The sequence below is a fragment of the Danio aesculapii genome, chromosome 9, assembly GCF_903798145.1.
Source record: "Danio aesculapii chromosome 9, fDanAes4.1, whole genome shotgun sequence".
Lineage (NCBI taxonomy): Eukaryota > Metazoa > Chordata > Actinopteri > Cypriniformes > Danionidae > Danio > Danio aesculapii.
The window spans coordinates 20,407,036-20,432,643 of NC_079443.1; the positions used below are offsets into that span (position 1 = coordinate 20,407,036).

Below are 25,608 nucleotides of genomic sequence, written 5' to 3' on the forward strand. Positions count from 1 at the left end.
GTGAAACTGATGAGATCAATTTACTCACTGAAACAGCTGGACAACAAAAATTTATAAGTAAACGAGTGACTCAAGTTGTCGGTCTGGGGCTGCGAGTCTGGTTTTGGGTGGGAGAATTCACGCACAAGCCCTGCTTCAACGCATCAGGTTTTGAAGGTATGTTCTGACTCAATTGTTACATAAAGATTTCCAACCATGCACTGCTTCTGATGCCATGTGAAAGCTTCACGTATAGTGGCTCGTTGGTCTAGGGGTATGATTCTCGCTTTGGGTGCGAGAGGTCCCGGGTTCAAATCCCGGACGAGCCCTTGCAGCTGTCTTGTGTTTTACAGGGGGGCATTATGGCTTTCATAAAAACTTCTTTCGAAGAATTCCAGTTTGTCAGCAGATAGCATCACCACGTAAAACCTTCCCTGCACAGTGGCTTGTTGTTCTAGGAGAATGATTCTCGCTCATGCCACGAGAGCGCCCAGGTTCAAATTCCGGGTGAGCCCGTACAGTTGTCCCGTGTTCAAATCCCAGACGAGCCCTTGCGGTTGTTTTTTGTTTTGAGGGACAGCTTGACTATCACAGAGGCCTGTTTCAACTCCAGTTTCCGAGTATTAGATAGCATATTGCAAGTGTCTTGGTTCCATGGTGTAATGCAGGGGTGTCCAAACTTTTTGGGCCGAGGGCCAAATGTAAAAAAAAAACATTGTCCCAGGCCAAATTTTACATACATCACACAGACATGCATATATATATATATATATATATATATATATATATATATATATATATATATATATATATATATATATATATATATACACACACGGTACCGGTCAAGAGTTTGGGGTCAGTTTTATTAATTTTTCATGTTTTTTTTTAAGGAAAATTATTCAGTACATAAAGGCTACATTTATTAAATGTAGAAAAATGTTAAATTGTTAAATATTAATTATTAAAATTTTAAATAACTGCTTTCATATTGTATGTAGTTTCAAATAAAATGATTATTCCAGACATTATTGCTTTTATAACAATAAAATTAATAATAATAACAACAACAATAATAATTAATATTAGTGATCTCTGAAGGATCATGTGACTCTGAAGACTGAAGTAATGAAGCTAAAAACTCATCTTTAAAAATGATTAAATTCAATGATAAGCTACTTTTGAATAGTTATTTTATAGTGCAACATTTCACAATTTTGCTGTATTTATGATGAAATTAATAATTTACTGAATTAATCAATCTATCAAAGAAACGTTGGATAGAATTCTGCATTATAGACTTAAATTATAGAGAGACAGCATATGAACCGAGACTGCATCGGATCATGAAGCAGATCAATGTTGATCTTTCTTTCAAGCTGGCAGTGCAGAAATCAACAAAACAACTGGCCTAATACAACATAATATAAGATTAAAATATGGAAAAATTATCCGATGGTAACTTCGGTCAATTTTCCTAACAGATAAACAGCTCTCGGTAATATTACAGCATGCTTTTACTTTCGCATTAGACATGAAGCACACACGGTAGGAATGACATTTCGTCTTATCATTCTCTCTTCGTATAGCCGTATATATGGCTATTACACAATCATAATACACTGTGATATAGCCTGGGTCGTTAGTTTGTTGGAATGTTTTGTTTTGTCACTACACTCGATCGGCTTAATCGAGCAGAGACCATCTCATTCAGGCAATCTCGGACCGATTGATTTGGCGCGGATGCGAGTGTGATTGCTGAATTCACAAATGCCAAACGAACTGCACTAACGGGAGAAACGAGACAGATTCCGAAACAAACGTCTATGTGTGAAAGGACCCTAAGATTGTATTTGTACGCAATTGACAGACAGTCGCAGCCAAACTTTTGTGACAAGGCAGCACTGGCCCAGTCCCAGTAACATTCTATACACGGGCCTGAGCGTCTCGCACGCTGGCCCCGGGACATCGGGCAGTCTGTTGAGCCCTGAATCATGTTTCCTTCAGTTTGTTCGGTTCGTTTTACTTCATAACAGGAACTGCTGCCTAATTGAAGGCATGTGATAGCGACGCCCGGTTGTTATTTATTGAATTACGTTCATTTTTGTATAGTGGGCCAGATTCTATTGATATTTATAAAAAGCCTCGCGGGCTGCCATAAAAACTGATTGCGGGCCGCAGATGGTCCGCGGGCAGTAGTTTGGACACCCATGGTGTAATGGTTAGCACTCTGTACTTTGAATCCAGTGATCCGAGTTCAAATCTTGGTGGAACCTCTTCCTGCTTAAATCTGTGAAACGGGTGAGATCAATTTACTTCACTGAAGCAGCTGGACAACAACAACAAAAATTTAAAAGCAAACGAGTGACTCACCTTGTTGGTCTAGGGCTGCGATTTTGAAGGTATGTCCTGACTCACTTGTTACATAAAGATTTATGACCATGCGCTGCTTCTGACGCCATGTGAAAACTTCTGGCTCGTTGGTCTAAGGCTATGAGTTTTCGCTTTGGGTGTGAGAGGTCCCGGATTCAAATCCTGGATGAGCCCTTTAAGTTGTCTTGTGTTTTACAGGGCGGCATTATGGCTTTCATAAAAACTTCTTTCGAAGAATTCCAGTTTGTCAGCAGATAGTATCACCACGAAAAACCTTCCTTGCACAGTGGCTTGCTTTTCTAGGAGAATGATTCTCCCTCATGCCACGAGAGCTCACAGGTTCAAATTCTGGTTGAGACCGTACAGTTGTCGCATGTTTTATGAGGGCGTCGAGGTTTACACAGTGGCCTTTTTCAGAGAATGCCGGTTTGTCAGCAAATAGTGTTGCCATGTAAAGTTCCTGATTTTCGTTGGCTCTTTGGTCTAGGGGTATGATTCTCGCTTGGGGTATGAGAGGTTCTGGGTTCAAATCCCAGACGAGCCCTTGCGGTTGTTTTTTGTTTTGAGGGACATCTTGACTTTCACAGAGGCCTGTTTCAACGCCAGTTTCCGGGCATTAGATAGCCTGTCGCAAGCGTCTTGGTTCCATGGTGTAATGGTTAGCACTCTGGACTTTGAATCCAGTGATCCGAGTTCAAATCTCGGTAGAACCTCTACCATATTAAATCTGTGAAACGGGTGAGATCAATTTACTTCACTGAAGCAGCTGGACAACAACAACAAAAATATATAAGCAAACGAGTGAGTCACCTTCTTGGTCTAGGGCTGCGATTTTGAAGGTACGTTCTGACTCAATTCTTACATAAAGTTTTATGACCATGCGCTGCTTCTGACGCCATGTGAAAACTTCAAGTTTTGTGGTTCGTTGGTCTAGGGGTATGATTCTCGCTTTGGGTGTGAGAGGTCCCGGGTTCAAATCACGGCCGAGCCCTTGCGGTTGTTTTAAGGGACAGCTTGACTTTCACAAAGGCCTGTTTTAACGCCAGTTTCCGAGCATTAGATAGCCTCTATTAAGAGTATTGGTTCCATGGTGTAATGGTTAGCACTCTGGACTTTGAATCCAGTGATCCGAGTTCAAATCTCGGTGGAACCTCTTCCTTCTTAAATTTGTGTAACGGGTGAGATCAATTTAGTTCACTGAAGCAGCTGGACAACAACAACAAAAATTTATAAGCAAACAAGTGACTCACCTTGTTGGTCTTGGAATCCAGTGCTCCGAATTCAAATCTCGGTGGAACCTCTTCCTTCTCTCCTTGCAGCTTCAAATCAGTGAAGAGAATGAGACCGTTTTCAATCACACCAATCAGTGAGTGGTTCTGATACTCTACGCTGAGATAGCTATTGGATGCTATCACTATCCTCCTCCACCAATGACTTACTCAATGTTATGTGTGATTTTGCCATGCAGCTTAAATCTGTGAAACGGGTGAGATCAATTTAGTTCACTGAAGCAGCTGGACAACAACAACAAAAATTTAAAAGCAAACGAGTGACTCACCTTGTTGGTCTAGGGCTGCGATTTTGAAGGTATGTTCTGACTCAATTGTTACATAATGATTTATGACCATGCGCCTGAAGCCATGTGAAAACTTCAAGTTTTAGTGGCTCGTTGATCTAAGGTTTTGAGTTTTCGCTTTGGGTGTGAGAGGTCCCGGATTCAAGTCCTGGATGAGCCCTTTAAGTTCTCTTGTGTTTTACAGGGCGGCATTATGGCTTTCATAAAAACTTCATTTGAAGAATTCCAGTTTGTCAGCAGATAGTATCGCCACGAAAAACCTTCCTTGCACAGTGGCTTGCTGTTCTAGGAGAATGATTCTCGCTCATGTTCAAATTCTGGTTGAGCCCATACAGTTGTCGCATGTTTTATGAGGACGTCGCGGTTTATACAGAGGCCTTTTTCAGAGAATTCCGGTTTGTCAGCAGATAGTGTTGCCATGTAAAATTCTTGATTTTCATTGGCTCGTTGGTCTAGGGGTATGATTCTCGCTTAGGGTTGATTTGATTTTCATTTTCATCCCGGGTTCAGCTCCCGGACGAGCCCTTGAGGTTGTTTTTTGTTTTGAGGGACAGCTTGACTTTCACAGAGGCCTGTTTCAACGCCAGTTTCCGAGCATTAGCTAGCCGTTTGCAAGCGTCTTGGTTCCATGGTGTAATGGTTAGCACTCTGGACTTTGAATCCAGTGATCCGAGTTCAAATCTCGGTGGAACCTCTTCCTTCTTAAGTCTGTGAAACGGGTGAGATCAATTTACTTCACTGAAGCAGCTGGACAACAACAACAAAAATTTAAAAGCAAACGGGTGACTCACCTTGTTGGTCTAGGGCTGCAATTTTGAAGGTATGTTCCGACTCACTTGTTACATAAAGACTTATGACCATGCGCTGCTTCTGACGCCATGTGAAAACTTCAAGTTTTAGTGGCTCGTTGGTCTAAAGGTTTGAGTTTTCGCTTTGGGTGTGAGAGGTCCCGGATTCAAATCCTGGATGAGCCCTTTAAGTTCTCTTGTGTTTTACAGGGCGGCATTATGGCTTTCATAAAAACTTCATTTGAAGAATTCCAGTTTGTCAGCAGATAGTATCGCCACGAAAAACCTTCCTTGCACAGTGGCTTGCTGTTCTAGGAAAATGATTCTCGCTCATGTTCAAATTCTGGTTGAACCCATACAGTTGTTGCATGTTTTATGAGGGCGTCGAGGTTTACACAGAGGCCTTTTTCAGAGAATGCCGGTTAGTCAGCAGATAGTGTTGCCATGTAAAGTTCGTGATATTCGTTGGAGTGTATCATGTGTTGATGTATATGTAAAGACTGTGTCATGTGTGCATATGTATGGAATTTGCATGTAAAGTGTATCATGTGTGCATATGTATGGACTGTATCATATATGAATGGAATGTACATTGTACACATAAAGACTGTATCGTGTGTATATGTAAAGAGTGTTTTATGTGTGCATGGGTTCTATTCCAAACTTTGACAGGATTGTATCATTGGTGCATATGTACGGAGTGTTACATATGTGTTGATGTATGAAATGTATATGTAAAGACTGTATCATTTGTGCATATGTATAGAACTTGCATGTAAAGAGTATCATGTGTACATATGTATGGAGTGTATCATATATGAATGGATTGTATATCTATGAAATGTCTATGTAAAGACTATATCATGTGTGCATATGTACATGTGTGTATCATGTGCAGTGTGCATGTGTATCATCACCTTCCAGTAGCGCAGATGTAAGTGACTCACCTGTCACCAGTAGCGCAGAGGTAAGTAACTTACCTGTCATGCCAGGGACCTGGGTTCTATTCCAGACTTTGACAGAACATGTATCATATATAGATTGTATCATGTGTACCTATGTATGAAAAGCATGTGTATGGCTTGTATCAAATGTGTCGATGTAAATACTGTATCATGTATGGAGTGTAACATATATGAATGGAATGTATATGTAAAGATTGTATCATTTATGTACTGTATATGTAAAGAGTGTATCGTGTGTTGATTTAAGGAATGTATATGTAAAGACTGTATCATGTGTGTAAATGTATGGAACTTACATGTACACAGTATCATGTATGTATTACACATGTAAAGATTGTATCATGTTTGTATGAAATGTATCATATTTGAATGTATATGTAAAGACTGTATCATGTATAGAATATATATTTAAAGAGTGTATCATGTTTGCATACATATGATATACTCCATATGTGTTGACATGTGAAATGTATATGTAAAGTCTATCATGTGTGCATATGTACAGAATATATGTAAAGAGTTTATCATGTGTGCATATGTATGGTATTTACGTGTCATGTGTGGAATACACATGTAAAGAGTGTATGGTGTATCATGTGTGCATACTTATGGAGTGTATCATATGTGTTGATATATGAAATGTATATGTAAAGACTGTATCATGTGTGTAAATGTATGGAACTTACATGTAAAGAGTATCATGTATGGGTTACACATGTAAAGAGCGTATCGTGTATGAAGTGTATCATGTGTGCATATGACTGTATCATGTGTGCATATGTATAAAACTTGCATGTAAAGAGTATCATGTGTACATATGTATGGAGTGTATCATATATGAATGGATTGTATATGTATAAAATGTCTATGTAAAGACTATATCATATGTGCATATGTACAGAATATATGTATGGAATGTATATGTAGAGAGTGTATCGTGTGTGTATGTATGGAATGTATATGTAGAGAATGTATCATGACGTTCCAGTAGCGCAGTATGTATGTACAGGATTGTAACATGTGTGGAATACACATGTAAAGAGTGTATCGTGTATTCTGGGTGCATATGTATGGACTTACATGTAAAGAATATCATGAATGGAATACACATTTAAAGAGTGTATGTGTATATATGAAGTATATTGTGTGCATAACTTACATGTAAAGAGTATATTATGTATGGAATGTATATCTAAAGACTGTATCATGCGTGTATGTATAGAATGTATATGTAGAGAGTGTATCATCACCTTCCAGTAGCTCAGTGGTAAATAACTTACCTGTGTAAAGAGTGTATCATATATGAATGGAATGTATATATAAAGATTGTATCATGTGTGGAAAGTATATGTAAAGAGTGTATATGTATGAAATGTATACGTAAAGACTGTATCATGTGTGTATATGTAAAGAGTGTATCATGTGTGCATGGGTTCTATTCCAGATTTTGACAGGATTGTATCATATAGAGTGTATCATATGTGTTGATGTATGAAATGTATATGTAAAGACTATATCATGTGTGCATATGTACAGAATATATGTAAAGAGTTTATCATGTGTGCTTATGTATGGAGTGTATCGTATATGTAAAGATTGTATCATATGTACAGTATATGTAAAGACTGTATCGTGTGTGTATATGTACAGAGTGTATCGTGTGCATGTGTATCATCACCTTCCAGTAGCGCAGAGGTAAGTAACTCACCTGTCATGCCAGGGACCCGGGTTCTATTCCAGACAGGATATGTATCATATATAGAGTGTATCATGTGTGCCTATGTATGAAAAGACGGTATCATGTGTGTATGGAAAGTATGTGTATGGCTTGTATCAAATGTGTTGATGTATAAAAATGTATATGTAAATACTGTATCATGTATGTATATGTAAAGAGTGTATCGTATGTATATGTAAAGATTGTATCATGTATGGAATGTATATGTAACGACTGTATCATGTGTGCATATGTATGGAACTTCCATGTAAAGATTGTTTTATGTATGAAGTGTATCATATTTGAATGGAATGTATATGTAAAGACTGTATCATGTATGTATATGTAAAGAGTGTATCGTGTGCATACATATGGAGTATATCATATGTGTTGATGTATGAAATGTATATGTAAAGATTGTATCATGTGTGCATCTGTATGGAATGTATGTGTATGGCTTGTCTCATGATGTTCATGTATAAAAATGTATATGTAAAGACTGTATCATGCGTGCATATGTATGGAACTTACATGTAAAGAGTATCATATATGGATTACACATGTAAAGAGTGTATCATATATGAATGGAATGTATATGTAAAGAGTGTATCATGGGTTCTATTTCAAACTTTGACAGGATTGTATCATATGTGCAGATAGTGTTGCCATGTAAAGCTCCTGATTTTCATTGGCTCGTTGCTCTAGGGGTATGATTCTCGCTTAGGGTGCGAGAAGTCCCGGGTTCTAATCCCGGACGAACCCTTGTGGTTGTTTTTTGTTTTGAGGGACAGCTTGACTTTCACAGAGGCCTGTTTCAACGCCAGTTTCCGAGCATTAGATAGCCTCTAATGAGTGTCTTGGTTCCATGGTGTAACGGTTAGCACTCTGGACTTTGAATCCAGTGATTTGAGTTCAAATCTTGGTGGAACCTCTTCCTTCTCTCCTTGCAGCTTCAAATCAGTGAAGTGAATGAGACCATTTTCAATCACACTATTCAGTGAGTGGTTCTGATACTATACACTGAGGTAGCTATTTGATGCTATTACCATCCTCCTCCACCAATCACTTACTCAATGTTATGTGTGATTATGCCATGCAGCTTAAATCTGTGAAACGGGTGAAATCAATTTACTTCACTGAAGCAGCTGGACAACAACAACAAAAATTTATAAGCAAACGAGTGACTCACCTTGTTGGTCTAGGGCTGCGATTTTGAAGGTACGTTCCGACTCAATTGTTACATATTGTTTTATGACCATGCGCTGCTTCTGACGCCATGTGAAAACTTCAAATTTTAGTGGCTCGTTGGTCTAGGGGTATGATTCTCGCTTAGGGTGCGAGAGGTCCCGGGTTCAAATCCCGGACGAGCCCTTGAGGTCGTTTTTTGTTTTGAGGGACAGCTTGACTTTCACAGAGGCCTGTTTCAACGCCAGTTTCCGAGCATTAGATAGCCTCTAATGAGTGTCTTGGTTCCATGGTGTAATGGTTAGCACTCTGGACTTTGAATCCAGTGATCCAACGCCAGTTTCCGAGCATTAGATAGCCTATTGCAAGCGTCTTGGTTCCATGGTGTAATGGTTAGCACTCTGGACTTTGAATCCAGTGATCCGAGTTCAAATCTTGGTGGAACCTCTTCCTTCTTAAATCTGTAAAACGGGTGAGATCAATTTACTTCACTGAAGCAGCTGGACAACAACAACAAAAATTTATAAGCAAACGAGTGACTCACCTTGTTGGACTAGGGCTGCGATTCTGAAGGCATCTTCTCACTCAATTGTTACATAAAGATGTATGACCATGCGCTGCGTCTGATGCCATGTGAAAACTTTAAGTTTTAGTGGCTCGTTGGTCTAAGGTTTTGAGTTTTCGCTTTGGGTGTGAGAGGTCCTGGATTCAAATCCTGGATGAGCCCTTTAAGTTGTCTTGTGTTTTACAGGGCGGCATTATGGCTTTCATAAAAACTTCTTTCGAAGAATTCCAGTTTGTCAGCAGATAGTATCGCCATGAAAAACCTTCCTTGCACAATGGCTTGCTGTTCTAGGAGAATGATTCTCGCTCATGTTCAAATTCCGGGTGAGCCCGTACAGTTGTCGCATGTTTTATGAGGGCGTCGAGGTTTACACAGAGGCCTTTTTCAGAGAATGCCGGTTTGTCAGCAGATAGTGTTGCCATGTAAGGTCGCTACTTTTCATTGGCTCGTTGGTCTAGGGGTATGATTCTCGCTTTGGGTGCGAGAGGTCCCGGGTTCAAATCCCGGACGAGCCCTTGCGGTTGTCTTTTGTTTTGAGGGACAGCTTGACTTTCACAGAGGCCTGTTTCAACGCCAGTTTCCGAGCATTAGATAGCCTCTGTTGAGCGTGTCGGTTCCATGGTGTAATGGTTAGCACTCTGGACTTTGAATCCAGTGATCCGAGTTCAAATCTCGGTGGAACCTCTTCCTGCTTAAATCTGTGAAACGGGTGAGATCAATTTACTTCACTGAAGCAGCTGGACAACAACAACAAAAATTTATAAGCAAACGAGTGACTCACCTTGTTGGTCTAGGGCTGCGATTCTGAAGGTATGGTCTGACTAAATTGTTACATAAAGATTTATGACCATGCGCTGCTTCTGACGCCATGTGAAAACTTCAAGTTTTAGTGGCTCGTTGGTCTAAGGGTTTGAGTTTTCGCTTTGGGTGTGAGAGGTCCCGGATTCAAATCCTGGATGAGCCCTTTAAGTTCTCTTGTGTTTTACAGGGCGGCATTATGGCTTTCATAAAAACTTCTTTCGAAGAATTCCAGTTTGTCAGCAGATAGTATCGCCACGAAAAACCTTTCTTTGCACAGAGGCTTGCTGTTCTAGGAGAATGATTCTCGCTCATGTTGAAATTCCGGGTGAGCCCGTACAGTTGTCGCATGTTTTATGAGGGCGTCGAGGTTTACACAGAGGCCTTTTTCAGAGAATGCCGGTTTGTCAGCAGATAGTGTTGCCATGCAAAGTTCCTGATTTTCATTGGCTCGTTGGTCTAGGGGTATGATTCTCGCTTAGGGTGCGAGAGGTCCCGGGTTCAAATTCCGGACGAACCCTTGTGGTTGTTTTTTGTTTTGAGGGACAGCTTGACTTTCACAGAGGCCTGTTTCAACGCCAGTTTCCGAGCATTAGATAGCCTCTAATGAGTGTCTGGGTTCCATGGTGTAATGGTTAGCACTCTGGACTTTGAATCCAGTGATCCGAGTTCAAATCTCGGTGGAACCTCTTCCTTCTTAAATTTGTGTAACGGGTGAGATCAATTTACTTCACTGAAGCAGCTGGACAACAACAACAAAAGTTTATAAGCAAACGAGTGACTCACCTTGTTGGTCTTGGAATCCAGTGCTCCGAATTCAAATCTCGGTGGAACATCTTCCTTCTCCCCTTGCAGCTTCAAATCAGTGAAGAGAATGAGACCGTTTTCAATCACACCAATCAGTGAGTGGTTCTGATACTCTACGCTTAGATAGCTATTTGATGCTATCACTATCCTCCTCCACCAATGACTTACTCAATGTTATGTGTGATTTTGCCATGCAGCTTAAATCTGTGAAACGGGTGAGATCAATTTAGTTCACTGAAGCAGCTGGACAACAACAACAAAAATTTATAAGCAAACGAGTGACTCACCTTGTTGGTCTAGGGCTGCGATTTTGAAGGTACGTTCCGACTCAATTGTTACATATTGTTTTATGACCATGCGCTGCTTCTGACGCCATGTGAAAACTTCAAATTTTAGTGGCTCGTTGGTCTAGGGGTATGATTGTCGCTTAGGGTGCGAGATGTCCCGGGTTCAAATCCCGGACGAGCCCTTGCGGTCGTTTTTTGTTTTGAGGGACAGCTTGACTTTCACAGAGGCCTGTTTCAATGCCAGTTTCCGAGCATTAGATAGCCTCTAATGAGTGTCTTGGTTCCATGGTGTAATGGTTAGCACTCTGGACTTTGAATTTAGTGATCCGAGTTCAAATCAGCTTGACTTTCACAGGGGCCTGTTTCAACGCCAGTTTCCGAGCATTAGATAGCCTATTGCAAGCGTCTTGGTTCCATGGTGTAATGGTTAGCACTCTGGACTTTGAATCCAGTGATCCGAGTTCAAATCTTGGTGGAACCTCTTCCTTCTTAAATCTGTGAAACGGTTGAGATCAATTTACTTCCCTGAAGCAGCTGGACAACAACAACAAAAATTTATAAGCAAACGAGTGACTCACCTTGTTGGTCTAGGGCAGCGATTCTGAAGGCATCTTCTCACTGAATTGTTACATAAAGATGTATGACCATGCGCTGCGTCTGACGCCATGTGAAAACTTTAAGTTTTAGTGGCTCGTTGGTCTAAGGTTTTGAGTTTTCGCTTTGGGTGTGAGAGGTCCCGGGTTCAAATCCCGGACGAGCCCTTGCGGTTGTCTTTTGTTTTGAGGGACAGCTTGACTTTCACAAAGGCCTGTTTCAATGCCAGTTTCCGAGCATTAGATAGCCTCTATTGAGCGTGTCGGTTCCATGGTGTAATGGTTAGCACTCTGGACTTTGAATCCAGTGATCCGAGTTCAAATCTCGGTGGAACCTCTTCCTGCTTAAATCTGTGAAACGGGTGAGATCAATTTACTTTACTTCACTGAAGCAGCTGGACAACAACAACAAAAATTTATAAGCAAACGAGTGACTCACCTTGTTGGTCTAGGGCTGCGATTCTGAAGGTATGTTCTGACTAAATTGTTACATAAAGATTTATGACCATGCGCTGCTTCTGACGCCATGTGAAAACTTCAAGTTTTAGTGGCTCGTTGGTCTAAGGGTTTGAGTTTTCGCTTTGGGTGTGAGAGGTCCCGGATTCAAATCCTGGATGAGCCCTTTAAGTTGTCTTGTGTTTTACAGGGCGGCATTATGGCTTTCATAAAAACTTCTTTCGAAGAATTCCAGTTTGTCAGCAGATAGTATCGCCACGAAAAACCTTTCTTTGCACAGTGGCTTGCTGTTCTAGGAGAATGATTCTCGCTCATGTTGAAATTCCGGGTGAGCCCGTACAGTTGTCGCATGTTTTATGAGGGCGTCGAGGTTTACACAGAGGCCTTTTTCAGAGAATGCCAGTTTGTCAGCAGATAGTGTTGCCATGCAAAGTTCCTGATTTTCATTGGCTTGTTGGTCTAGGAGTATGATTCTCGCTTACGGTGCGAGAGGTCCCGGGTTCAAATCCCGGACGAGCCCTTGTGGTTGTTTTTTGTTTTGAGGGACAGCTTGACTTTCACAGAGGCCTGTTTCAACGCCAGTTTCCGAGCATTAGATAGCCTCTAATAAGTGTCTGGGTTCCATGGTGTAATGGTTAGCACTCTGGACTTTGAATCCAGTGATCCGAGTTCAAATCTTGGTGGAACCTCTTCCTTCTTAAATTTGTGTAACGGGTGAGATCAATTTACTTCACTGAAGCAGCTGGACAACAACAACAAAAATTTATAAGCAAACGAGTGACTCACTTTGTTGGTCTTGGAATCCAGTGCTCCGAATTCAAATCTCGGTGGAACATCTTCCTTCTCTCCTTGCAGCTTCAAATCAGGGAAGAGAATGAGACCGTTTTCAATCACACCAATCAGTGAGTGGTTCTGATACTCTACGCTTAGATAGCTATTTGATGCTATCACTATCCTCCTCCACCAATGACTTACTCAATGTTATGTGTGATTTTGCCATGCAGCTTAAATCTGTGAAACGGGTGAGATCAATTTAGTTCACTGAAGCAGCTGGACAACAACAACAAAAATTTAAAAGCAAACGAGTGACTCACCTTGTTGGTCTAGGGCTGCGATTTTGAAGGTATGTTCTGACTCAATTGTTACATAATGATTTATGACCATGCGCTGCTTCTGAAGCCATGTGAAAACTTCAAGTTTTAGTGGCTCGTTGGTCTAAGGGTTTGAGTTTTCGCTTTGGGTGTGAGAGGTCCCGGATTCAAATCCTGGATGAGCCCTTTAAGTTGTCTTGTGTTTTACAGTGCGGCATTATGGCTTTCATAAAAACTTCATTTAAAGAATTCCAGTTTGTCAGCAGATAGTATCGCCACGAAAAACCTTCCTTGCACAGTGGCTTGCTGTTCTAGGAGATTGATTCTCGCTCATGTTCAAATTCTGGTTGAGCCCATACAGTTGTCGCATGTTTTATGAGGACGTCGAGGTTTATACAGAGGCCTTTTTCAGAGAATTCCGGTTTGTCAGCAGATAGTGTTGCCATGTAAATTTCTTGAATTTCATTGGCTCGTTGGTCTAGGGGTATGATTCTCGCTTAGGGTGCGAGAGGTCCTGGGTTCAGCGCCCGGACGAGCCCTTACGGTTGTTTTTTGTTTTGAGGGACAGCTTGACTTTCACAGAGGCCTGTTTCAACGCCAGTTTCCGAGCATTAGATAGCCGTTTGTAAGTGTCTTGGTTCCATGGTGTAATGGTTAGCACTCTGGACTTCGAATCCAGTGATCCGAGTTCAAATCTCGATGGAACCTCTTCCTTCTTAAGTCTGTGAAACGGGTGAGATCAATTTACTTCACTGAAGCAGCTGGACAACAACAACAAAAATTTATAAGCAAACGAGTGACTCACCTTGTTGGACTAGGGCTGCGATTCTGAAGGCATCTTCTCACTCAATTGTTACATAAAGATTTATGACCGGTTTGTCAGCAGATAGTGTTGCCATGTAAAGTTGCTGATTTTAATTGGCCCGTTGGTCTAGGGGTATGATTCTCGCTTTGGGTGCGAGAGGTCCAGGGTTCAAATCCCGGACGAGCCCTTGCGGTCGTTTTTTGTTTTGAGGGACAGCTTGACTTTCACAGAGGCCTGTTTCAACGCCAGTTTCCGAGCATTAGATAGCCTCTAATGAGTGTCTTGGTTCCATGGTGTAATGGTTAGCACTCTGGACTTTGAATCCAGTGATCCGAGTTCAAATCTTGGTGGAACCTCTTCCTTCTTAAATCTGTGAAACGGTTGAGATCAATTTACTTTACTGAAGCAGCTGGACAACAACAACAAAAATTTATAAGCAAACGAGTGACTCACCTTGTTGGACTAGGGCTGCGATTCTGAAGGCATCTTCTCACTCAATTGTTACATAAAGATGTATGACCATGCGCTGCGTCTGACGCCATGTGAAAACTTTAAGTTTTAGTGGCTCGTTGGTCTAAGGTTTTGAGTTTTCGCTTTGGGTGTGAGAGGTCCTGGATTCAAATCCTGGATGAGCCCTTTAAGTTGTCTTGTGTTTTACAGGGCGGCAATATGGCTTTCATAAAAACTTCTTTCGAAGAATTCCAGTTTGTCAGCAGATAGTATCGCCACGAAAAACCTTCCTTGCACAATGGCTTGCTGTTCTAGGAGAATGATTCTCGCTCATGTTCAAATTCCGGGTGAGCCCGTACAGTTGTCGCATGTTTTATGAGGGCGTCGAGGTTTACACAGAGGCCTTTTCAGAGAATGCCGGTTTGTCAGCAGATAGTGTTGCCATGTAAAGTTGCTGATTTTCATTGGCTCGTTGGTCTAGGGGTATGATTCTCGCTTTGGGTGCGAGAGGTCCCGGGTTCAAATCCCGGACGAGCCCTTGCGGTTGTCTTTTGTTTTGAGGGACAGCTTGACTTTCACAAAGGCCTGTTTCAACGCCAGTTTCCGAGCATTAGATAACCCTTTGTAAGCGTTGAGGGATTATATTTTTAAATGGGATTATATTTTTAAAAATGTATTGAAAATGTATCCTTCTCTTAAAGAAGTTTTGCTTTTTACTAATGAAATGCTCATTGCTTGAAATATTGAAATGATTGTGCCTATTGCTTAAGTTTCGTTTTCAGGGTGGGGTTTTTTCCACAGAAGTATGACAAGAGGTTTTTCTAGAGAAACGAAAGCAAAAATGTATTAGGGGAGGGGAAGGGAAGTTCTCTGTGTGTGCAGGCTGCTGGCTGCTTCTGACTGGCTGAGATGAAATCTGATGATGGGCAGGCGAACAATGGATTGGAGGCTACAAAGAAAAGGGGAGGAGGCAGCAAAACAAAACCAACTGTGATATTACTGAACGGCAATACTGGACTGCCCGGTGTGCCTTTTACATTGTGGCTGTTTTGTATTCCTGAGCTCAGACATTGTTGATCTGATTCTCTTTTATTAAATTCGATTACTTGATAAAGCTAAGTTCTCTGCGTCTACTTTCAAGCGAATCCTGAACGTGGGGAGGGGAAAATCTATTTCCTACAATTTGGAGGGGGCACCCGGATTCGCTCAGACGCTTCGTCGAGTTGGAGGACGATCCCAAATCAACCTCTCTGCGCAGAGCTTCTAATAAGGTAAGCAGTCACCTTTTTAATAAAAGTACTGCAAGATTGGAATTACCAAATTTAAGGTTGATTGGGGATTGAATACCAACATACATGTTTCTGTGAATGAGTCAATCAGATCAGGAATGTAATAAATAACGGCCAAACTAATTGACATTAAGTGAGTTGACCCGGTGAGGTTAATCAAATTTATAAAAACTCAAACTAATTGACATTAAGTGAGTTGACCCGGTGAGGTTAATCAAATTTATAAAAACTCAAACTAATTGACATAACTGAGTTGACCCGGTGAGGTTAATCAAATTTATAAAAACTCAAACTAATTGACATTAAGTGAGTTGACCCGGTGAGGTTAATCAAATTTATAAAAACTCAAACTAATTGACATAACTGAGTTGACCCGGTGAGGTTAATCAAATTTATAAAAACTCAAACTAATTGACATAACTGAGTTGACCCGGTGAGGTTAATAAAATTTATAAAAACTCAAATTAATTGACATTAAGTGAGTTGACCCGGTGAGGTTAATCAAATTTATAAAAACTCAAACTAATTGACATAACTGAGTTGACCCGGTGAGGTTAATCAAATTTATAAAAACTCAAACTAATTGACATTAAGTGAGTTGACCCGGTGAGGTTAATCAAATTTATAAAAACTCAAACTAATTGACATAACTGAGTTGACCCGGTGAGGTTAATAAAATTTATAAAAACTCAAATTAATTGACATTAAGTGAGTTGACCCGGTGAGGTTAATCAAATTTATAAAAACTCAAACTAATTGACATAACTGAGTTGACCCGGTGAGGTTAATCAAATTTATAAAAACTCAAATTAATTGACATTAACTGAGTTGACCCGGTGAGGTTAATCAAATTTATAAAAACTCGTACTGTTGTCCTGGCATGGTTGAGAATTGAGTTTACCCGGCGTGGTTATTAAAAACTCACTCGTGAAACAGAAACAGAAAGTAAAGGTAACAATTAAAGGTGTCTTAAAAAGTGTCAATTGTGTGCGGATTCCTGAATGTTTGTATGTGAATGAGTGAATATAACTCCGTATTTGGGAGGTCAGAGTGCTGCGCACCTTCTCTGGACCGTCACTTAAGTGTGACCCGGTAGGAACGGGCGCAGCATTCTGGGAGCTCAGAGAGGAGAGTGTGATTGATGAGCCCTATGTCTATAGGGACTGAGAGTGTGTGAATAAAACATTGAGTGAATGAAAGGAATCATAATTAGATGTTGAAGATCTTTTACAAACCAAGAAAGGTGAAAAATACTCCTAGGTGGTGGGTGTGTAGATTATTAGGACATAGGGAAGATTGTAAGGTGTGTGACCCCAATAGAGAGACAAAACCATTGTTAAAATGACAACATACAAAGAGACGTGGGATGGTATCTGTAATCAGATATTGCATCACACCGAACCAAAAGACAGGAAAGAATTAAATAAGACATTGAAAAGTCAGTGGACATATCTCTCAGGTCTAAATAGCTGGACAGAGACAACCAAAAATCAGGGAAAGTTGCTGCAAATACTTTTGGCAGAAGAAAAAAGGGCAGATACTGAGTTGATGCAGGCTAGACAGAATAGGGACAAAGCTGGGGTGTGGAAAAAGCCAGCAGCAAACAGAGAAGTAGAAAAAGCAGAAGGTAGACTGAGACAATGGAGCAGGGTAGCTGCAGCCATGGTTACCAGAGTAAAAAGTGCTGCTTGGGCAGAACAGAGGGATCTACCAGAGAGACCGCCACCCTATAGTAGCGCAGGAGAAAAACCAAAAACCCCCTCAGCCCCTATGCAAATGCCAGTAATGATGGTAAAAGGGGGAGAAATAGAAACTACCACCAAACAAGCTAACAAAGATTACAAATTCACAATTAAGCAGGGTGCCATAGAGGTTGAAGAGACAGAGGAAGATAGAAAAAAGAGACAAATGACAAAGGCCCTAAGGGAAATTCAGACTAAAATAGAAATAGAAGAGGCAGTGAAGAAGGAAATAGCAAAGCAGTTTACAGCAAACATACAACATGCAAGAGACAGTGTAAACCAGACAATGTCGAGGGTAGCAGAGATGGAGGAAGAGCTAAAGAGAAGCCTCGACGAAGAGGAGGGAAGTGTAAGATCTGAAGGGGCAACATCATTGGGGGCAACTGGAGGTAGAGTAGGAAGTCAAATAAGGGGAGGAGAAGGGCAAAACGAGGACAGAGACAAGATAGTGGTATCAGGGTATCAATTGGATGTAGACTGGGGAAGTGGGGTTGCATTACAAAGAGAACACAGAGCACAAGGCCACGAGATAGGTAGCGTATCAGACAGAACTGAAAGATGGGTTCACACAGAGGAAAATAGGGAAAATAGAGAGCAGCAATTACCTTTGTTTATGAAAGATTTACACAGCACCCCCAAATTAATGATGCCACTAATCAGGGCAGCTACAGGAAGGAAGGAATATAAGCCCTGGGGACACTCAGACATGAATGCTGTATTAAGTAAATTACCAGAAATCACTAAAGGAGGTCAAAGGTGGTTCACTAAACTGTTGACTTTGACCCATGGGACAGACCTAGCACTAGGAGATGTTAGAGCATTATGGGGAAGTATATTAACTAGAACACAGGTAGAGCTGATAGAAAGGGAAGCCAACACAACCACAGAAGAAAATGACGAACCTTTAAACAGGTTCAGCACTGAAGTGGGAAGCGCCATGAGGCGAATCTATCCCACCCCAAAATTGACTTATCAAAGCATAAAGTTCAAACTAATGACTGGAGAATCTGCATCAGCATACCTGCACAGGTGTGAGGCTGAATGGGAAGATAGGACAGGAGAAAATCCAGACTCCTCTGAAATATGTAAAGAATTTTTCAGACAGGCGGTGATTAAGGGTGTTCCTGCAAGTGCTGTAGCTGCTATAGAAAATAGTCCAGACATGCAGGGGGGAGAAGGGGAAGTGTGGACTCGCCATTTCATCCACCATGTAGACAAGGCAGTAGAGAGACAAGGGAAAGAGGAAACTGAGGTAGAAAAGCTGAAAACACAGCTACTAAAAATGCAAATAGAGGCAGAAAAGGAAAAAGGGAAGAAAAAGAAAGAAAATCTGCAACTACCAGTGCTGACAGAGCCAGGGGCGGAGGGGGCCAGGCCACCTGTACACAACATACACCCAATCTCAGGGCAAGGTATGTGCTGTGATTAACATGTTCTCTCCGCAGAAAAATTGGCCAACAGAGAGTGAGACAGCCAGGCCTGCAGAAAACACAACGCTGTGGGTGAGATTGAAACAACACAAACGAAAATGGTCTAGTCCCAGGTGGTCTGAACCGTTACGAGTCACGGCTAGGACATCCCATTGTGTGCAATTAGCAGGTAAAGGCACAACATGGTATCATTTGTCTGCTTGTATGTTCTGTCCTTCTCCAAATAGGACTTTGGCGGATGTCAGAGTTGACCTCAGGAGAGGTCAAAGAGAGGGAGAAGGAGAAGGAGACACTGAGGAGCCTGAGGAGCCAGAAAGAGAGGGAGAAGGCGGGGAAAGAAGCGGACAAATAGAAACAGCCCCAGCCCCCAGAACACAGCTAAGCGCAACCCCTGTTTTTAAAATCTTGCAACGAACTGGAGACTTGCTCCAGACGCCAGAACACATTCCCATTGCACATTGTATAAGTGCTGATTATGCACTGGGGGCTGGGGTAGCTAAACAAATTAGAGACAAATACGGTGTAGAAGAATTGAACACTTCAGTCGCCCAACCAGGGGATTGTATCAAAACTACACACGGTCCACGACAAATTTACCATTTGGTGACCAAATGGTGGTGTAGGGACCTACCCACCTACGAGCATCTCGAGGCTAGTCTGATAAAATTGTGTTACCAGTGTAAGAAGGATCAAAACAAAATATTGGCTATACCAAAATTAGGGTGTGGATTAGACAAACTAGACTACATCAAAGTAAAAGAAATCATTGAGAAAGTATTTAAAGAGGGCCACATTCAGATAATTCTCCTAACAAAATGAATATAAACAAGATGGTGGTGGCCTGGGGAGCAATGTTGGTGATAATCCTATGGGTAATCTGTCATATGAAAGTCAGAGGGACAACAAAGAAAAAACGTAGTGTAAAAGAAGGGGGGGGAACAGGGGTGCGTATTACCTTAGAAAGGGAAGAGGGAAAGGATGGGATGTGGCAGTTTGATCTCTGTCAAGTAATAGATTGCGGGAGGGATCAATTGACATGGAGGGGATATGATGTTTATGGGTGTTTATGGGTCTCAACTGAGAGAACCCCGAATGGTCCCTGGTGTCACACCTGGCATGATGTAAATTGGAAGACAGCCCCAGGGTTCACAAAAAATCTGTTAAAAAATAGTCCTCTAGCCAAAACAGACAGCATCCAAAATCGACTTAAGTTGTTTAGAGGATACCAGCATAGTTGGGGAGGGGGATGACGTGATGGAGGAAGTAGAGGAGGAATATGACTTATAAATGTTGTTTGTTTTTGTTTTTTTTTTTTTTTTCTCCCAATAACTGTGCTTCTTTGCAGATGCTGATTCATCACAAGTTATGTGTTTTTTAGATATTGATGTTTGAGAAATTTGCTGTTTGAAAATGTGTTAAGATTTAAATTTTGATTACTGAAATGTTTGTAGTCTAGATAATTTCAGTGTGATTGACTCAGCTGACATGTTGTGGTTGCCCAAACGTCAATTAGGGGATCGACTGGGTGCCTTTCCCCACAGGGGTTTTCGGCCCAGTCCAGCCTGAGCACACTGGTTTGTAGGGAATGTTATTTTTTTATTATTACGTTTTAAGTACTTGTCTTTCTAGTAGTCTGATATGATGTGTCAGGTGAACATGTGGTGGCTGCCCATAAGCTAACTAGGGGGCCGCTTGGGTGTCTTTCCTCACAGAGGTTTTCGACCCAAGCTCATCTGGACATATTGGACCAAGAATTCTGAGATTTTTTAAGTGTTTATTAAAGTGGTGTGATCTCTTACGAGATCAAGAGAGGGAATTGAGGGATTATATTTTTAAATGGGATTATATTTTTAAAAATGTATTGAAAATGTATCCTTCTCTTAAAGAAGTTTTGCTTTTTACTAATGAAATGCTCATTGCTTGAAATATTGAAATGATTGTGCCTATTGCTTAAGTTTCGTTTTCAGGGTGGGGTTTTTTCCACAGAAGTATGACAAGAGGTTTTTCTAGAGAAACGAAAGCAAAAATGTATTAGGGGAGGGGAAGGGAAGTTCTCTGTGTGTGCAGGCTGCTGGCTGCTTCTGACTGGCTGAGATGAAATCTGATGATGGGCAGGCGAACAATGGATTGGAGGCTACAAAGAAAAGGGGAGGAGGCAGCAAAACAAAACCAACTGTGATATTACTGAACGGCAATACTGGACTGCCCGGTGTGCCTTTTACATTGTGGCTGTTTTGTATTCCTGAGCTCAGACATTGTTGATCTGATTCTCTTTTATTAAATTCGATTACTTGATAAAGCTAAGTTCTCTGCGTCTACTTTCAAGCGAATCCTGAACGTGGGGAGGGGAAAATCTATTTCCTACAGCGTCTTGGTTCCATGGTGTAATGGTTAGCACTCTGGACTTTGAATCCAGTGATCCGAGTTCAAATCTCGGTGGAACCTCTTCCTTCTTAAGTCTGTGAAACGGGTGAGATCAATTTACTTCACTGAAGCAGCTGGACAACAACAACAAAAATTTATAAGCAAACGAGTGACTCACCTTGTTGGTCTTGGAATCCAGTGCTCCGAATTCAAATCTCGGTGGAACATCTTCCTTCTCTCCTTGCAGCTTCAAATCAGTGAAGAGAATGAGACCGTTTTCAATCACACCAATCAGTGAGTGGTTCTGATACTCTACGCTTAGATAGCTATTTGATGCTATCACTATCCTCCTCCACCAATGACTTACTCAATGTTATGTGTGATTTTGCCATGCAGCTTAAATCTGTGAAACGGGTGAGATCAAATTAGTTCACTGAAGCAGCTGGACAACAACAACAAAAATTTAAAAGCAAACGAGTGACTCACCTTGTTGGTCTAGGGCTGCGATTTTGAAGGTATGTTCTGACTCAATTGTTACATAATGATTTATGACCATGCGCTGCTTCTGAAGCCATGTGAAAACTTCAAGTTTTAGTGGCTCGTTGGTCTAAGGGTTTGAGTTTTCGCTTTGGGTGTGAGAGGTCCCGGATTCAAATCCTGGATGAGCCCTTTAAGTTGTCTTGTGTTTACAGTGCGGCATTATGGCTTTCATAAAAACTTCATTTAAAGAATTCCAGTTTGTCAGCAGATAGTATCGCCACGAAAAACCTTCCTTGCACAGTGGCTTGCTGTTCTAGGAGATTGATTCTCGCTCATGTTCAAATTCTGGTTGAGCCCATACAGTTGTCGCATGTTTTATGAGGACGTCGAGGTTTATACAGAGGCCTTTTTCAGAGAATTCCGGTTTGTCAGCAGATAGTGTTGCCATGTAAATTTCTTGAATTTCATTGGCTCGTTGGTCTAGGGGTATGATTCTCGCTTAGGGTGCGAGAGGTCCTGGGTTCAGCGCCCGGACGAGCCCTTACGGTTGTTTTTTGTTTTGAGGGACAGCTTGACTTTCACAGAGGCCTGTTTTCAACGCCAGTTTCCGAGCATTAGATAGCCGTTTGTAAGCGTCTTGGTTCCATGGTGTAATGGTTAGCACTCTGGACTTTGAATCCAGTGATCCGAGTTCAAATCTCGGTGGAACCTCTTCCTTCTTAAGTCTGTGAAACGGGTGAGATCAATTTACTTCACTGAAGCAGCTGGACAACAACAACAAAAATTTAAAAGCAAACGAGTGACTCACCTTGTTGGTCTAGGGCTGCGATTTTGAAGGTATGTTCTGACTCACTTGTTACATAAGACTTATGACCATGCGCTGCTTCTGACGCCATGTGAAAACTTCAAGTTTTAGTGGCTCGTTGGTCTAAGGGTTTGAGTTTTCGCTTTGGGTGTGAGAGGTCCCGGATTCAAATCCTGGATGAGCCCTTTAAGTTCTCTTGTGTTTTACAGGGCGGCATTATGGCTTTCATAAAAACTTCATTTGAAGAACTCCAGTTTGTCAGCAGATAGTATCGCCACGAAAAACCTTCCTTGCACAGTGGCTTGCTGTTCTAGGAGAATGATTCTCGCTCATGTTCAAATTCTGGTTGAGCCCATACAGTTGTCGCATGATTTATGAGGGCGTCGAGGTTTACACAGAGGCCTTTTTCAGAGAATGCCTGTTAGTCAGCAGATAGTGTTGCCATGTAAAGTTCGTGATATTCGTTGGAGTGTATCATGTGTTGATGTATATGTAAAGACTGTGTCATGTGTGCATATGTATGGAATTTGCATGTAAAGAGTATCATGTGTGCATATGTATGGACTGTATCATATATGAATGGAGTGTACATTGTACACGTAAAGACTGTATCGTGTGTATATGCAAAGAGTGTTTCATGTGTGCATGGGTTCTATTCCAAACTTTGACAGGATTGTATCATTGGTGCATATGTACGGAGTGTTACATATGTGTTGATGTATGAAATGTATATGTAAAGACTGTATCATTTGTGCATATGTATAGAACTTGCATGTAAAGAGTATCATGTGTACATATGTATGGAGTGTATCATATATGAATGGATTGTATATGTATGAAATGTCTATGTAAAGACTATATCATATGTGCATATGTACAGAATATATGTATGGAATGTATATGTAGAGAGTGTATCGTGTGTGTATGTATGGAATGTATATGTAGAGAGTGTATCATGACGTTCCAGTAGCGCAGTATGTATGTACAGGATTGTAACATGTGTGGAATACACATGTAAAGAGTGTATCGTGTATTCTGGGTGCATATGTATGGACTTACATGTAAAGAGTATCATGAATGGAACACACATGTAAAGAGTGTATGTGTATATATGAAGTATATTGTGTGCATAATTTACATGTAAAGAGTATATTATGTATGGAATGTATACCTAAAGACTGTATCATGCGTGTATGTATAGAATGTATATGTAGAGAGTGTATCATCACCTTCCAGTAGCTCAGTGGTAAATAACTCACCTGTGTAAAGAGTGTATCATATATGAATGGAATGTATATACAAAGATTGTATCATGTGTGGAAAGTATATGTAAAGAGTGTATATGTATGAAATGTATACGTAAAGACTGTATCATGTGTGTATATGTAAAGAGTGTATCATGTGTGCATGGGTTCTATTCCAGACTTTGACAGGATTGTATCATATAGAGTGTATCATATGTGTTGATGTATGAATGTATATGTAAAGACTATATCATGTGTGCATATGTACAGAATATATGTAAAGAGTTTATCATGTGTGCTTATGTATGAGTGTATCGTATATGTAAAGATTGTATCATATGTACAGTATATGTAAAGACTGTATCGTGTGTGTATATGTACAGAGTGTATCGTGTGCATGTGTATCATCACCTTCCAGTAGCGCAGAGGTAAGTAACTCACCTGTCATGCCAGGGACCCGGGTTCTATTCCAGACAGGATTGTATCATATATAGAGTGTATCATGTGTGCCTATGTATGGAAAAGATGGTATCATGTGTGTATGGCTTGTATCAAATGTGTTGATGTATAAAAATGTATATGTAAATACTGTATCATGTATGTATGTATATGTAAAGAGTGTATCGTATGTATATGTAAAGATTGTATCATGTATGGAATGTATATGTAAAGACTGTATCATGTGTGCATATGTATGGAACTTCCATGTAAAGATTGTTTCATGTATGTATGAAGTGTATCATATTTGAATGGAATGTATATGTAAAGACTGTATCATGTATGTATATGTAAAGAGTGTATCGTGTGCATACATATGGAGTATATCATATGTGTTGATGTATGAAATGTATATGTAAAGATTGTATCATGTGTGCCTTTGTATGGAATGTATATGTAAAGACTGTATCATGTGTGTATGTGTATGGCTTGTCTCATGATGTTCATGTATAAAAATGTATATGTAAAGACTGTATCATGCGTGCATATGTATGGAACTTACATGTAAAGAGTATCATATATGGATTACACATGTAAAGAGTGTATCATATATGAATGGAATGTATATGTAAAGAGTGTATCATGGGTTCTATTTCAAACTTTGACAGGATTGTATCATATGTGCAGATAGTGTTGCCATGTAAAGCTCCTGATTTTCATTGGCTCGTTGCTCTAGGGGTATGATTCTCGCTTAGGGTGCGAGAGGTCCCGGGTTCAAATCCCGGACGAGCCCTTGCGGTCGTTTTTTGTTTTGAGGGACAGCTTGACTTTCACAGAGGCCTGTTTCAACGCCAGTTTCCGAGCATTAGATAGCCTCTAATGAGTGTCTTGGTTCCATGGTGTAACGGTTAGCACTCTGGACTTTGAATCCAGTGATCCGAGTTCAAATCTTGGTGGAACCTCTTCCTTCTTAAATCTGTGAAACGGTTGAGATCAATTTAAATCTCGGTGGAACCTCTTCCTTCTTAAGTCTGTGAAACGGGTGAGATCAATTTACTTCACTGAAGCAGCTGGACAACAACAACAAAAATTTAAAAACAAACGAGTGACTCACCTTGTTGGTCTAGGGCTGCGATTTTGAAGGTATGTTCTGACTCACTTGTTACATAAAGACTTATGACCATGCGCTGCTTCTGACGCCATGTGAAAACTTCAAGTTTTAGTGGCTCGTTGGTCTAAGGGTTTGAGTTTTCGCTTTGGGTGTGAGAGGTCCCGGATTCAAATCCTGGATGAGCCCTTTAAGTTGTCTTGTGTTTTACAGTGCGGCATTATGGCTTTCATAAAAACTTCATTTAAAGAATTCCAGTTTGTCAGCAGATAG

At 40.8% G+C, this 25,608-nt stretch overlaps 1 long non-coding RNA gene and 22 other non-coding genes across 23 annotated transcripts; all 23 read left to right on the forward strand.

Annotated features, from left to right (window-relative positions):
* The first annotated feature begins 236 nt into the window (after window positions 1–236).
* trnap-ugg (transfer RNA proline (anticodon UGG)) lies at window positions 237–308 on the forward strand. Its single transcript has one exon. It is a non-coding gene; the product is annotated as a tRNA-Pro (tRNA).
* Window positions 309–2,993: 2,685 nt separating this feature from the next.
* Window positions 2,994–3,065, forward strand: trnaq-uug (transfer RNA glutamine (anticodon UUG)). The gene has a single exon. It is a non-coding gene; the product is annotated as a tRNA-Gln (tRNA).
* Window positions 3,066–3,433: 368 nt separating this feature from the next.
* trnaq-uug (transfer RNA glutamine (anticodon UUG)) lies at window positions 3,434–3,505 on the forward strand. The gene has a single exon. It is a non-coding gene; the product is annotated as a tRNA-Gln (tRNA).
* A 1,045-nt stretch (window positions 3,506–4,550) lies between these two features.
* trnaq-uug (transfer RNA glutamine (anticodon UUG)) lies at window positions 4,551–4,622 on the forward strand. The gene has a single exon. It is a non-coding gene; the product is annotated as a tRNA-Gln (tRNA).
* Window positions 4,623–8,697: 4,075 nt separating this feature from the next.
* Window positions 8,698–8,769, forward strand: trnap-agg (transfer RNA proline (anticodon AGG)). Its single transcript has one exon. It is a non-coding gene; the product is annotated as a tRNA-Pro (tRNA).
* A 189-nt stretch (window positions 8,770–8,958) lies between these two features.
* trnaq-uug (transfer RNA glutamine (anticodon UUG)) lies at window positions 8,959–9,030 on the forward strand. Its single transcript has one exon. It is a non-coding gene; the product is annotated as a tRNA-Gln (tRNA).
* Window positions 9,031–9,591: 561 nt separating this feature from the next.
* trnap-ugg (transfer RNA proline (anticodon UGG)) lies at window positions 9,592–9,663 on the forward strand. The gene has a single exon. It is a non-coding gene; the product is annotated as a tRNA-Pro (tRNA).
* Window positions 9,664–9,760: 97 nt separating this feature from the next.
* Window positions 9,761–9,832, forward strand: trnaq-uug (transfer RNA glutamine (anticodon UUG)). The gene has a single exon. It is a non-coding gene; the product is annotated as a tRNA-Gln (tRNA).
* Window positions 9,833–10,563: 731 nt separating this feature from the next.
* trnaq-uug (transfer RNA glutamine (anticodon UUG)) lies at window positions 10,564–10,635 on the forward strand. The gene has a single exon. It is a non-coding gene; the product is annotated as a tRNA-Gln (tRNA).
* Window positions 10,636–11,150: 515 nt separating this feature from the next.
* trnap-agg (transfer RNA proline (anticodon AGG)) lies at window positions 11,151–11,222 on the forward strand. Its single transcript has one exon. It is a non-coding gene; the product is annotated as a tRNA-Pro (tRNA).
* A 227-nt stretch (window positions 11,223–11,449) lies between these two features.
* trnaq-uug (transfer RNA glutamine (anticodon UUG)) lies at window positions 11,450–11,521 on the forward strand. Its single transcript has one exon. It is a non-coding gene; the product is annotated as a tRNA-Gln (tRNA).
* A 377-nt stretch (window positions 11,522–11,898) lies between these two features.
* Window positions 11,899–11,970, forward strand: trnaq-uug (transfer RNA glutamine (anticodon UUG)). The gene has a single exon. It is a non-coding gene; the product is annotated as a tRNA-Gln (tRNA).
* Window positions 11,971–12,537: 567 nt separating this feature from the next.
* trnar-acg (transfer RNA arginine (anticodon ACG)) lies at window positions 12,538–12,609 on the forward strand. Its single transcript has one exon. It is a non-coding gene; the product is annotated as a tRNA-Arg (tRNA).
* Window positions 12,610–12,706: 97 nt separating this feature from the next.
* trnaq-uug (transfer RNA glutamine (anticodon UUG)) lies at window positions 12,707–12,778 on the forward strand. Its single transcript has one exon. It is a non-coding gene; the product is annotated as a tRNA-Gln (tRNA).
* A 1,038-nt stretch (window positions 12,779–13,816) lies between these two features.
* trnar-ucg (transfer RNA arginine (anticodon UCG)) lies at window positions 13,817–13,888 on the forward strand. The gene has a single exon. It is a non-coding gene; the product is annotated as a tRNA-Arg (tRNA).
* A 212-nt stretch (window positions 13,889–14,100) lies between these two features.
* On the forward strand, window positions 14,101–14,172 carry trnap-ugg (transfer RNA proline (anticodon UGG)). The gene has a single exon. It is a non-coding gene; the product is annotated as a tRNA-Pro (tRNA).
* A 97-nt stretch (window positions 14,173–14,269) lies between these two features.
* trnaq-uug (transfer RNA glutamine (anticodon UUG)) lies at window positions 14,270–14,341 on the forward strand. The gene has a single exon. It is a non-coding gene; the product is annotated as a tRNA-Gln (tRNA).
* Window positions 14,342–14,901: 560 nt separating this feature from the next.
* Window positions 14,902–14,973, forward strand: trnap-ugg (transfer RNA proline (anticodon UGG)). Its single transcript has one exon. It is a non-coding gene; the product is annotated as a tRNA-Pro (tRNA).
* A 99-nt stretch (window positions 14,974–15,072) lies between these two features.
* LOC130234854 (uncharacterized) lies at window positions 15,073–21,195 on the forward strand. Its single transcript, XR_008838339.1, has 2 exons — window positions 15,073–15,706; window positions 18,912–21,195. It is a non-coding gene; the product is annotated as an uncharacterized LOC130234854 (long non-coding RNA).
* A 74-nt stretch (window positions 21,196–21,269) lies between these two features.
* trnaq-uug (transfer RNA glutamine (anticodon UUG)) lies at window positions 21,270–21,341 on the forward strand. Its single transcript has one exon. It is a non-coding gene; the product is annotated as a tRNA-Gln (tRNA).
* A 1,038-nt stretch (window positions 21,342–22,379) lies between these two features.
* On the forward strand, window positions 22,380–22,451 carry trnaq-uug (transfer RNA glutamine (anticodon UUG)). The gene has a single exon. It is a non-coding gene; the product is annotated as a tRNA-Gln (tRNA).
* A 2,497-nt stretch (window positions 22,452–24,948) lies between these two features.
* Window positions 24,949–25,020, forward strand: trnap-agg (transfer RNA proline (anticodon AGG)). The gene has a single exon. It is a non-coding gene; the product is annotated as a tRNA-Pro (tRNA).
* A 97-nt stretch (window positions 25,021–25,117) lies between these two features.
* trnaq-uug (transfer RNA glutamine (anticodon UUG)) lies at window positions 25,118–25,189 on the forward strand. Its single transcript has one exon. It is a non-coding gene; the product is annotated as a tRNA-Gln (tRNA).
* Window positions 25,190–25,608: the final 419 nt, after the last annotated feature.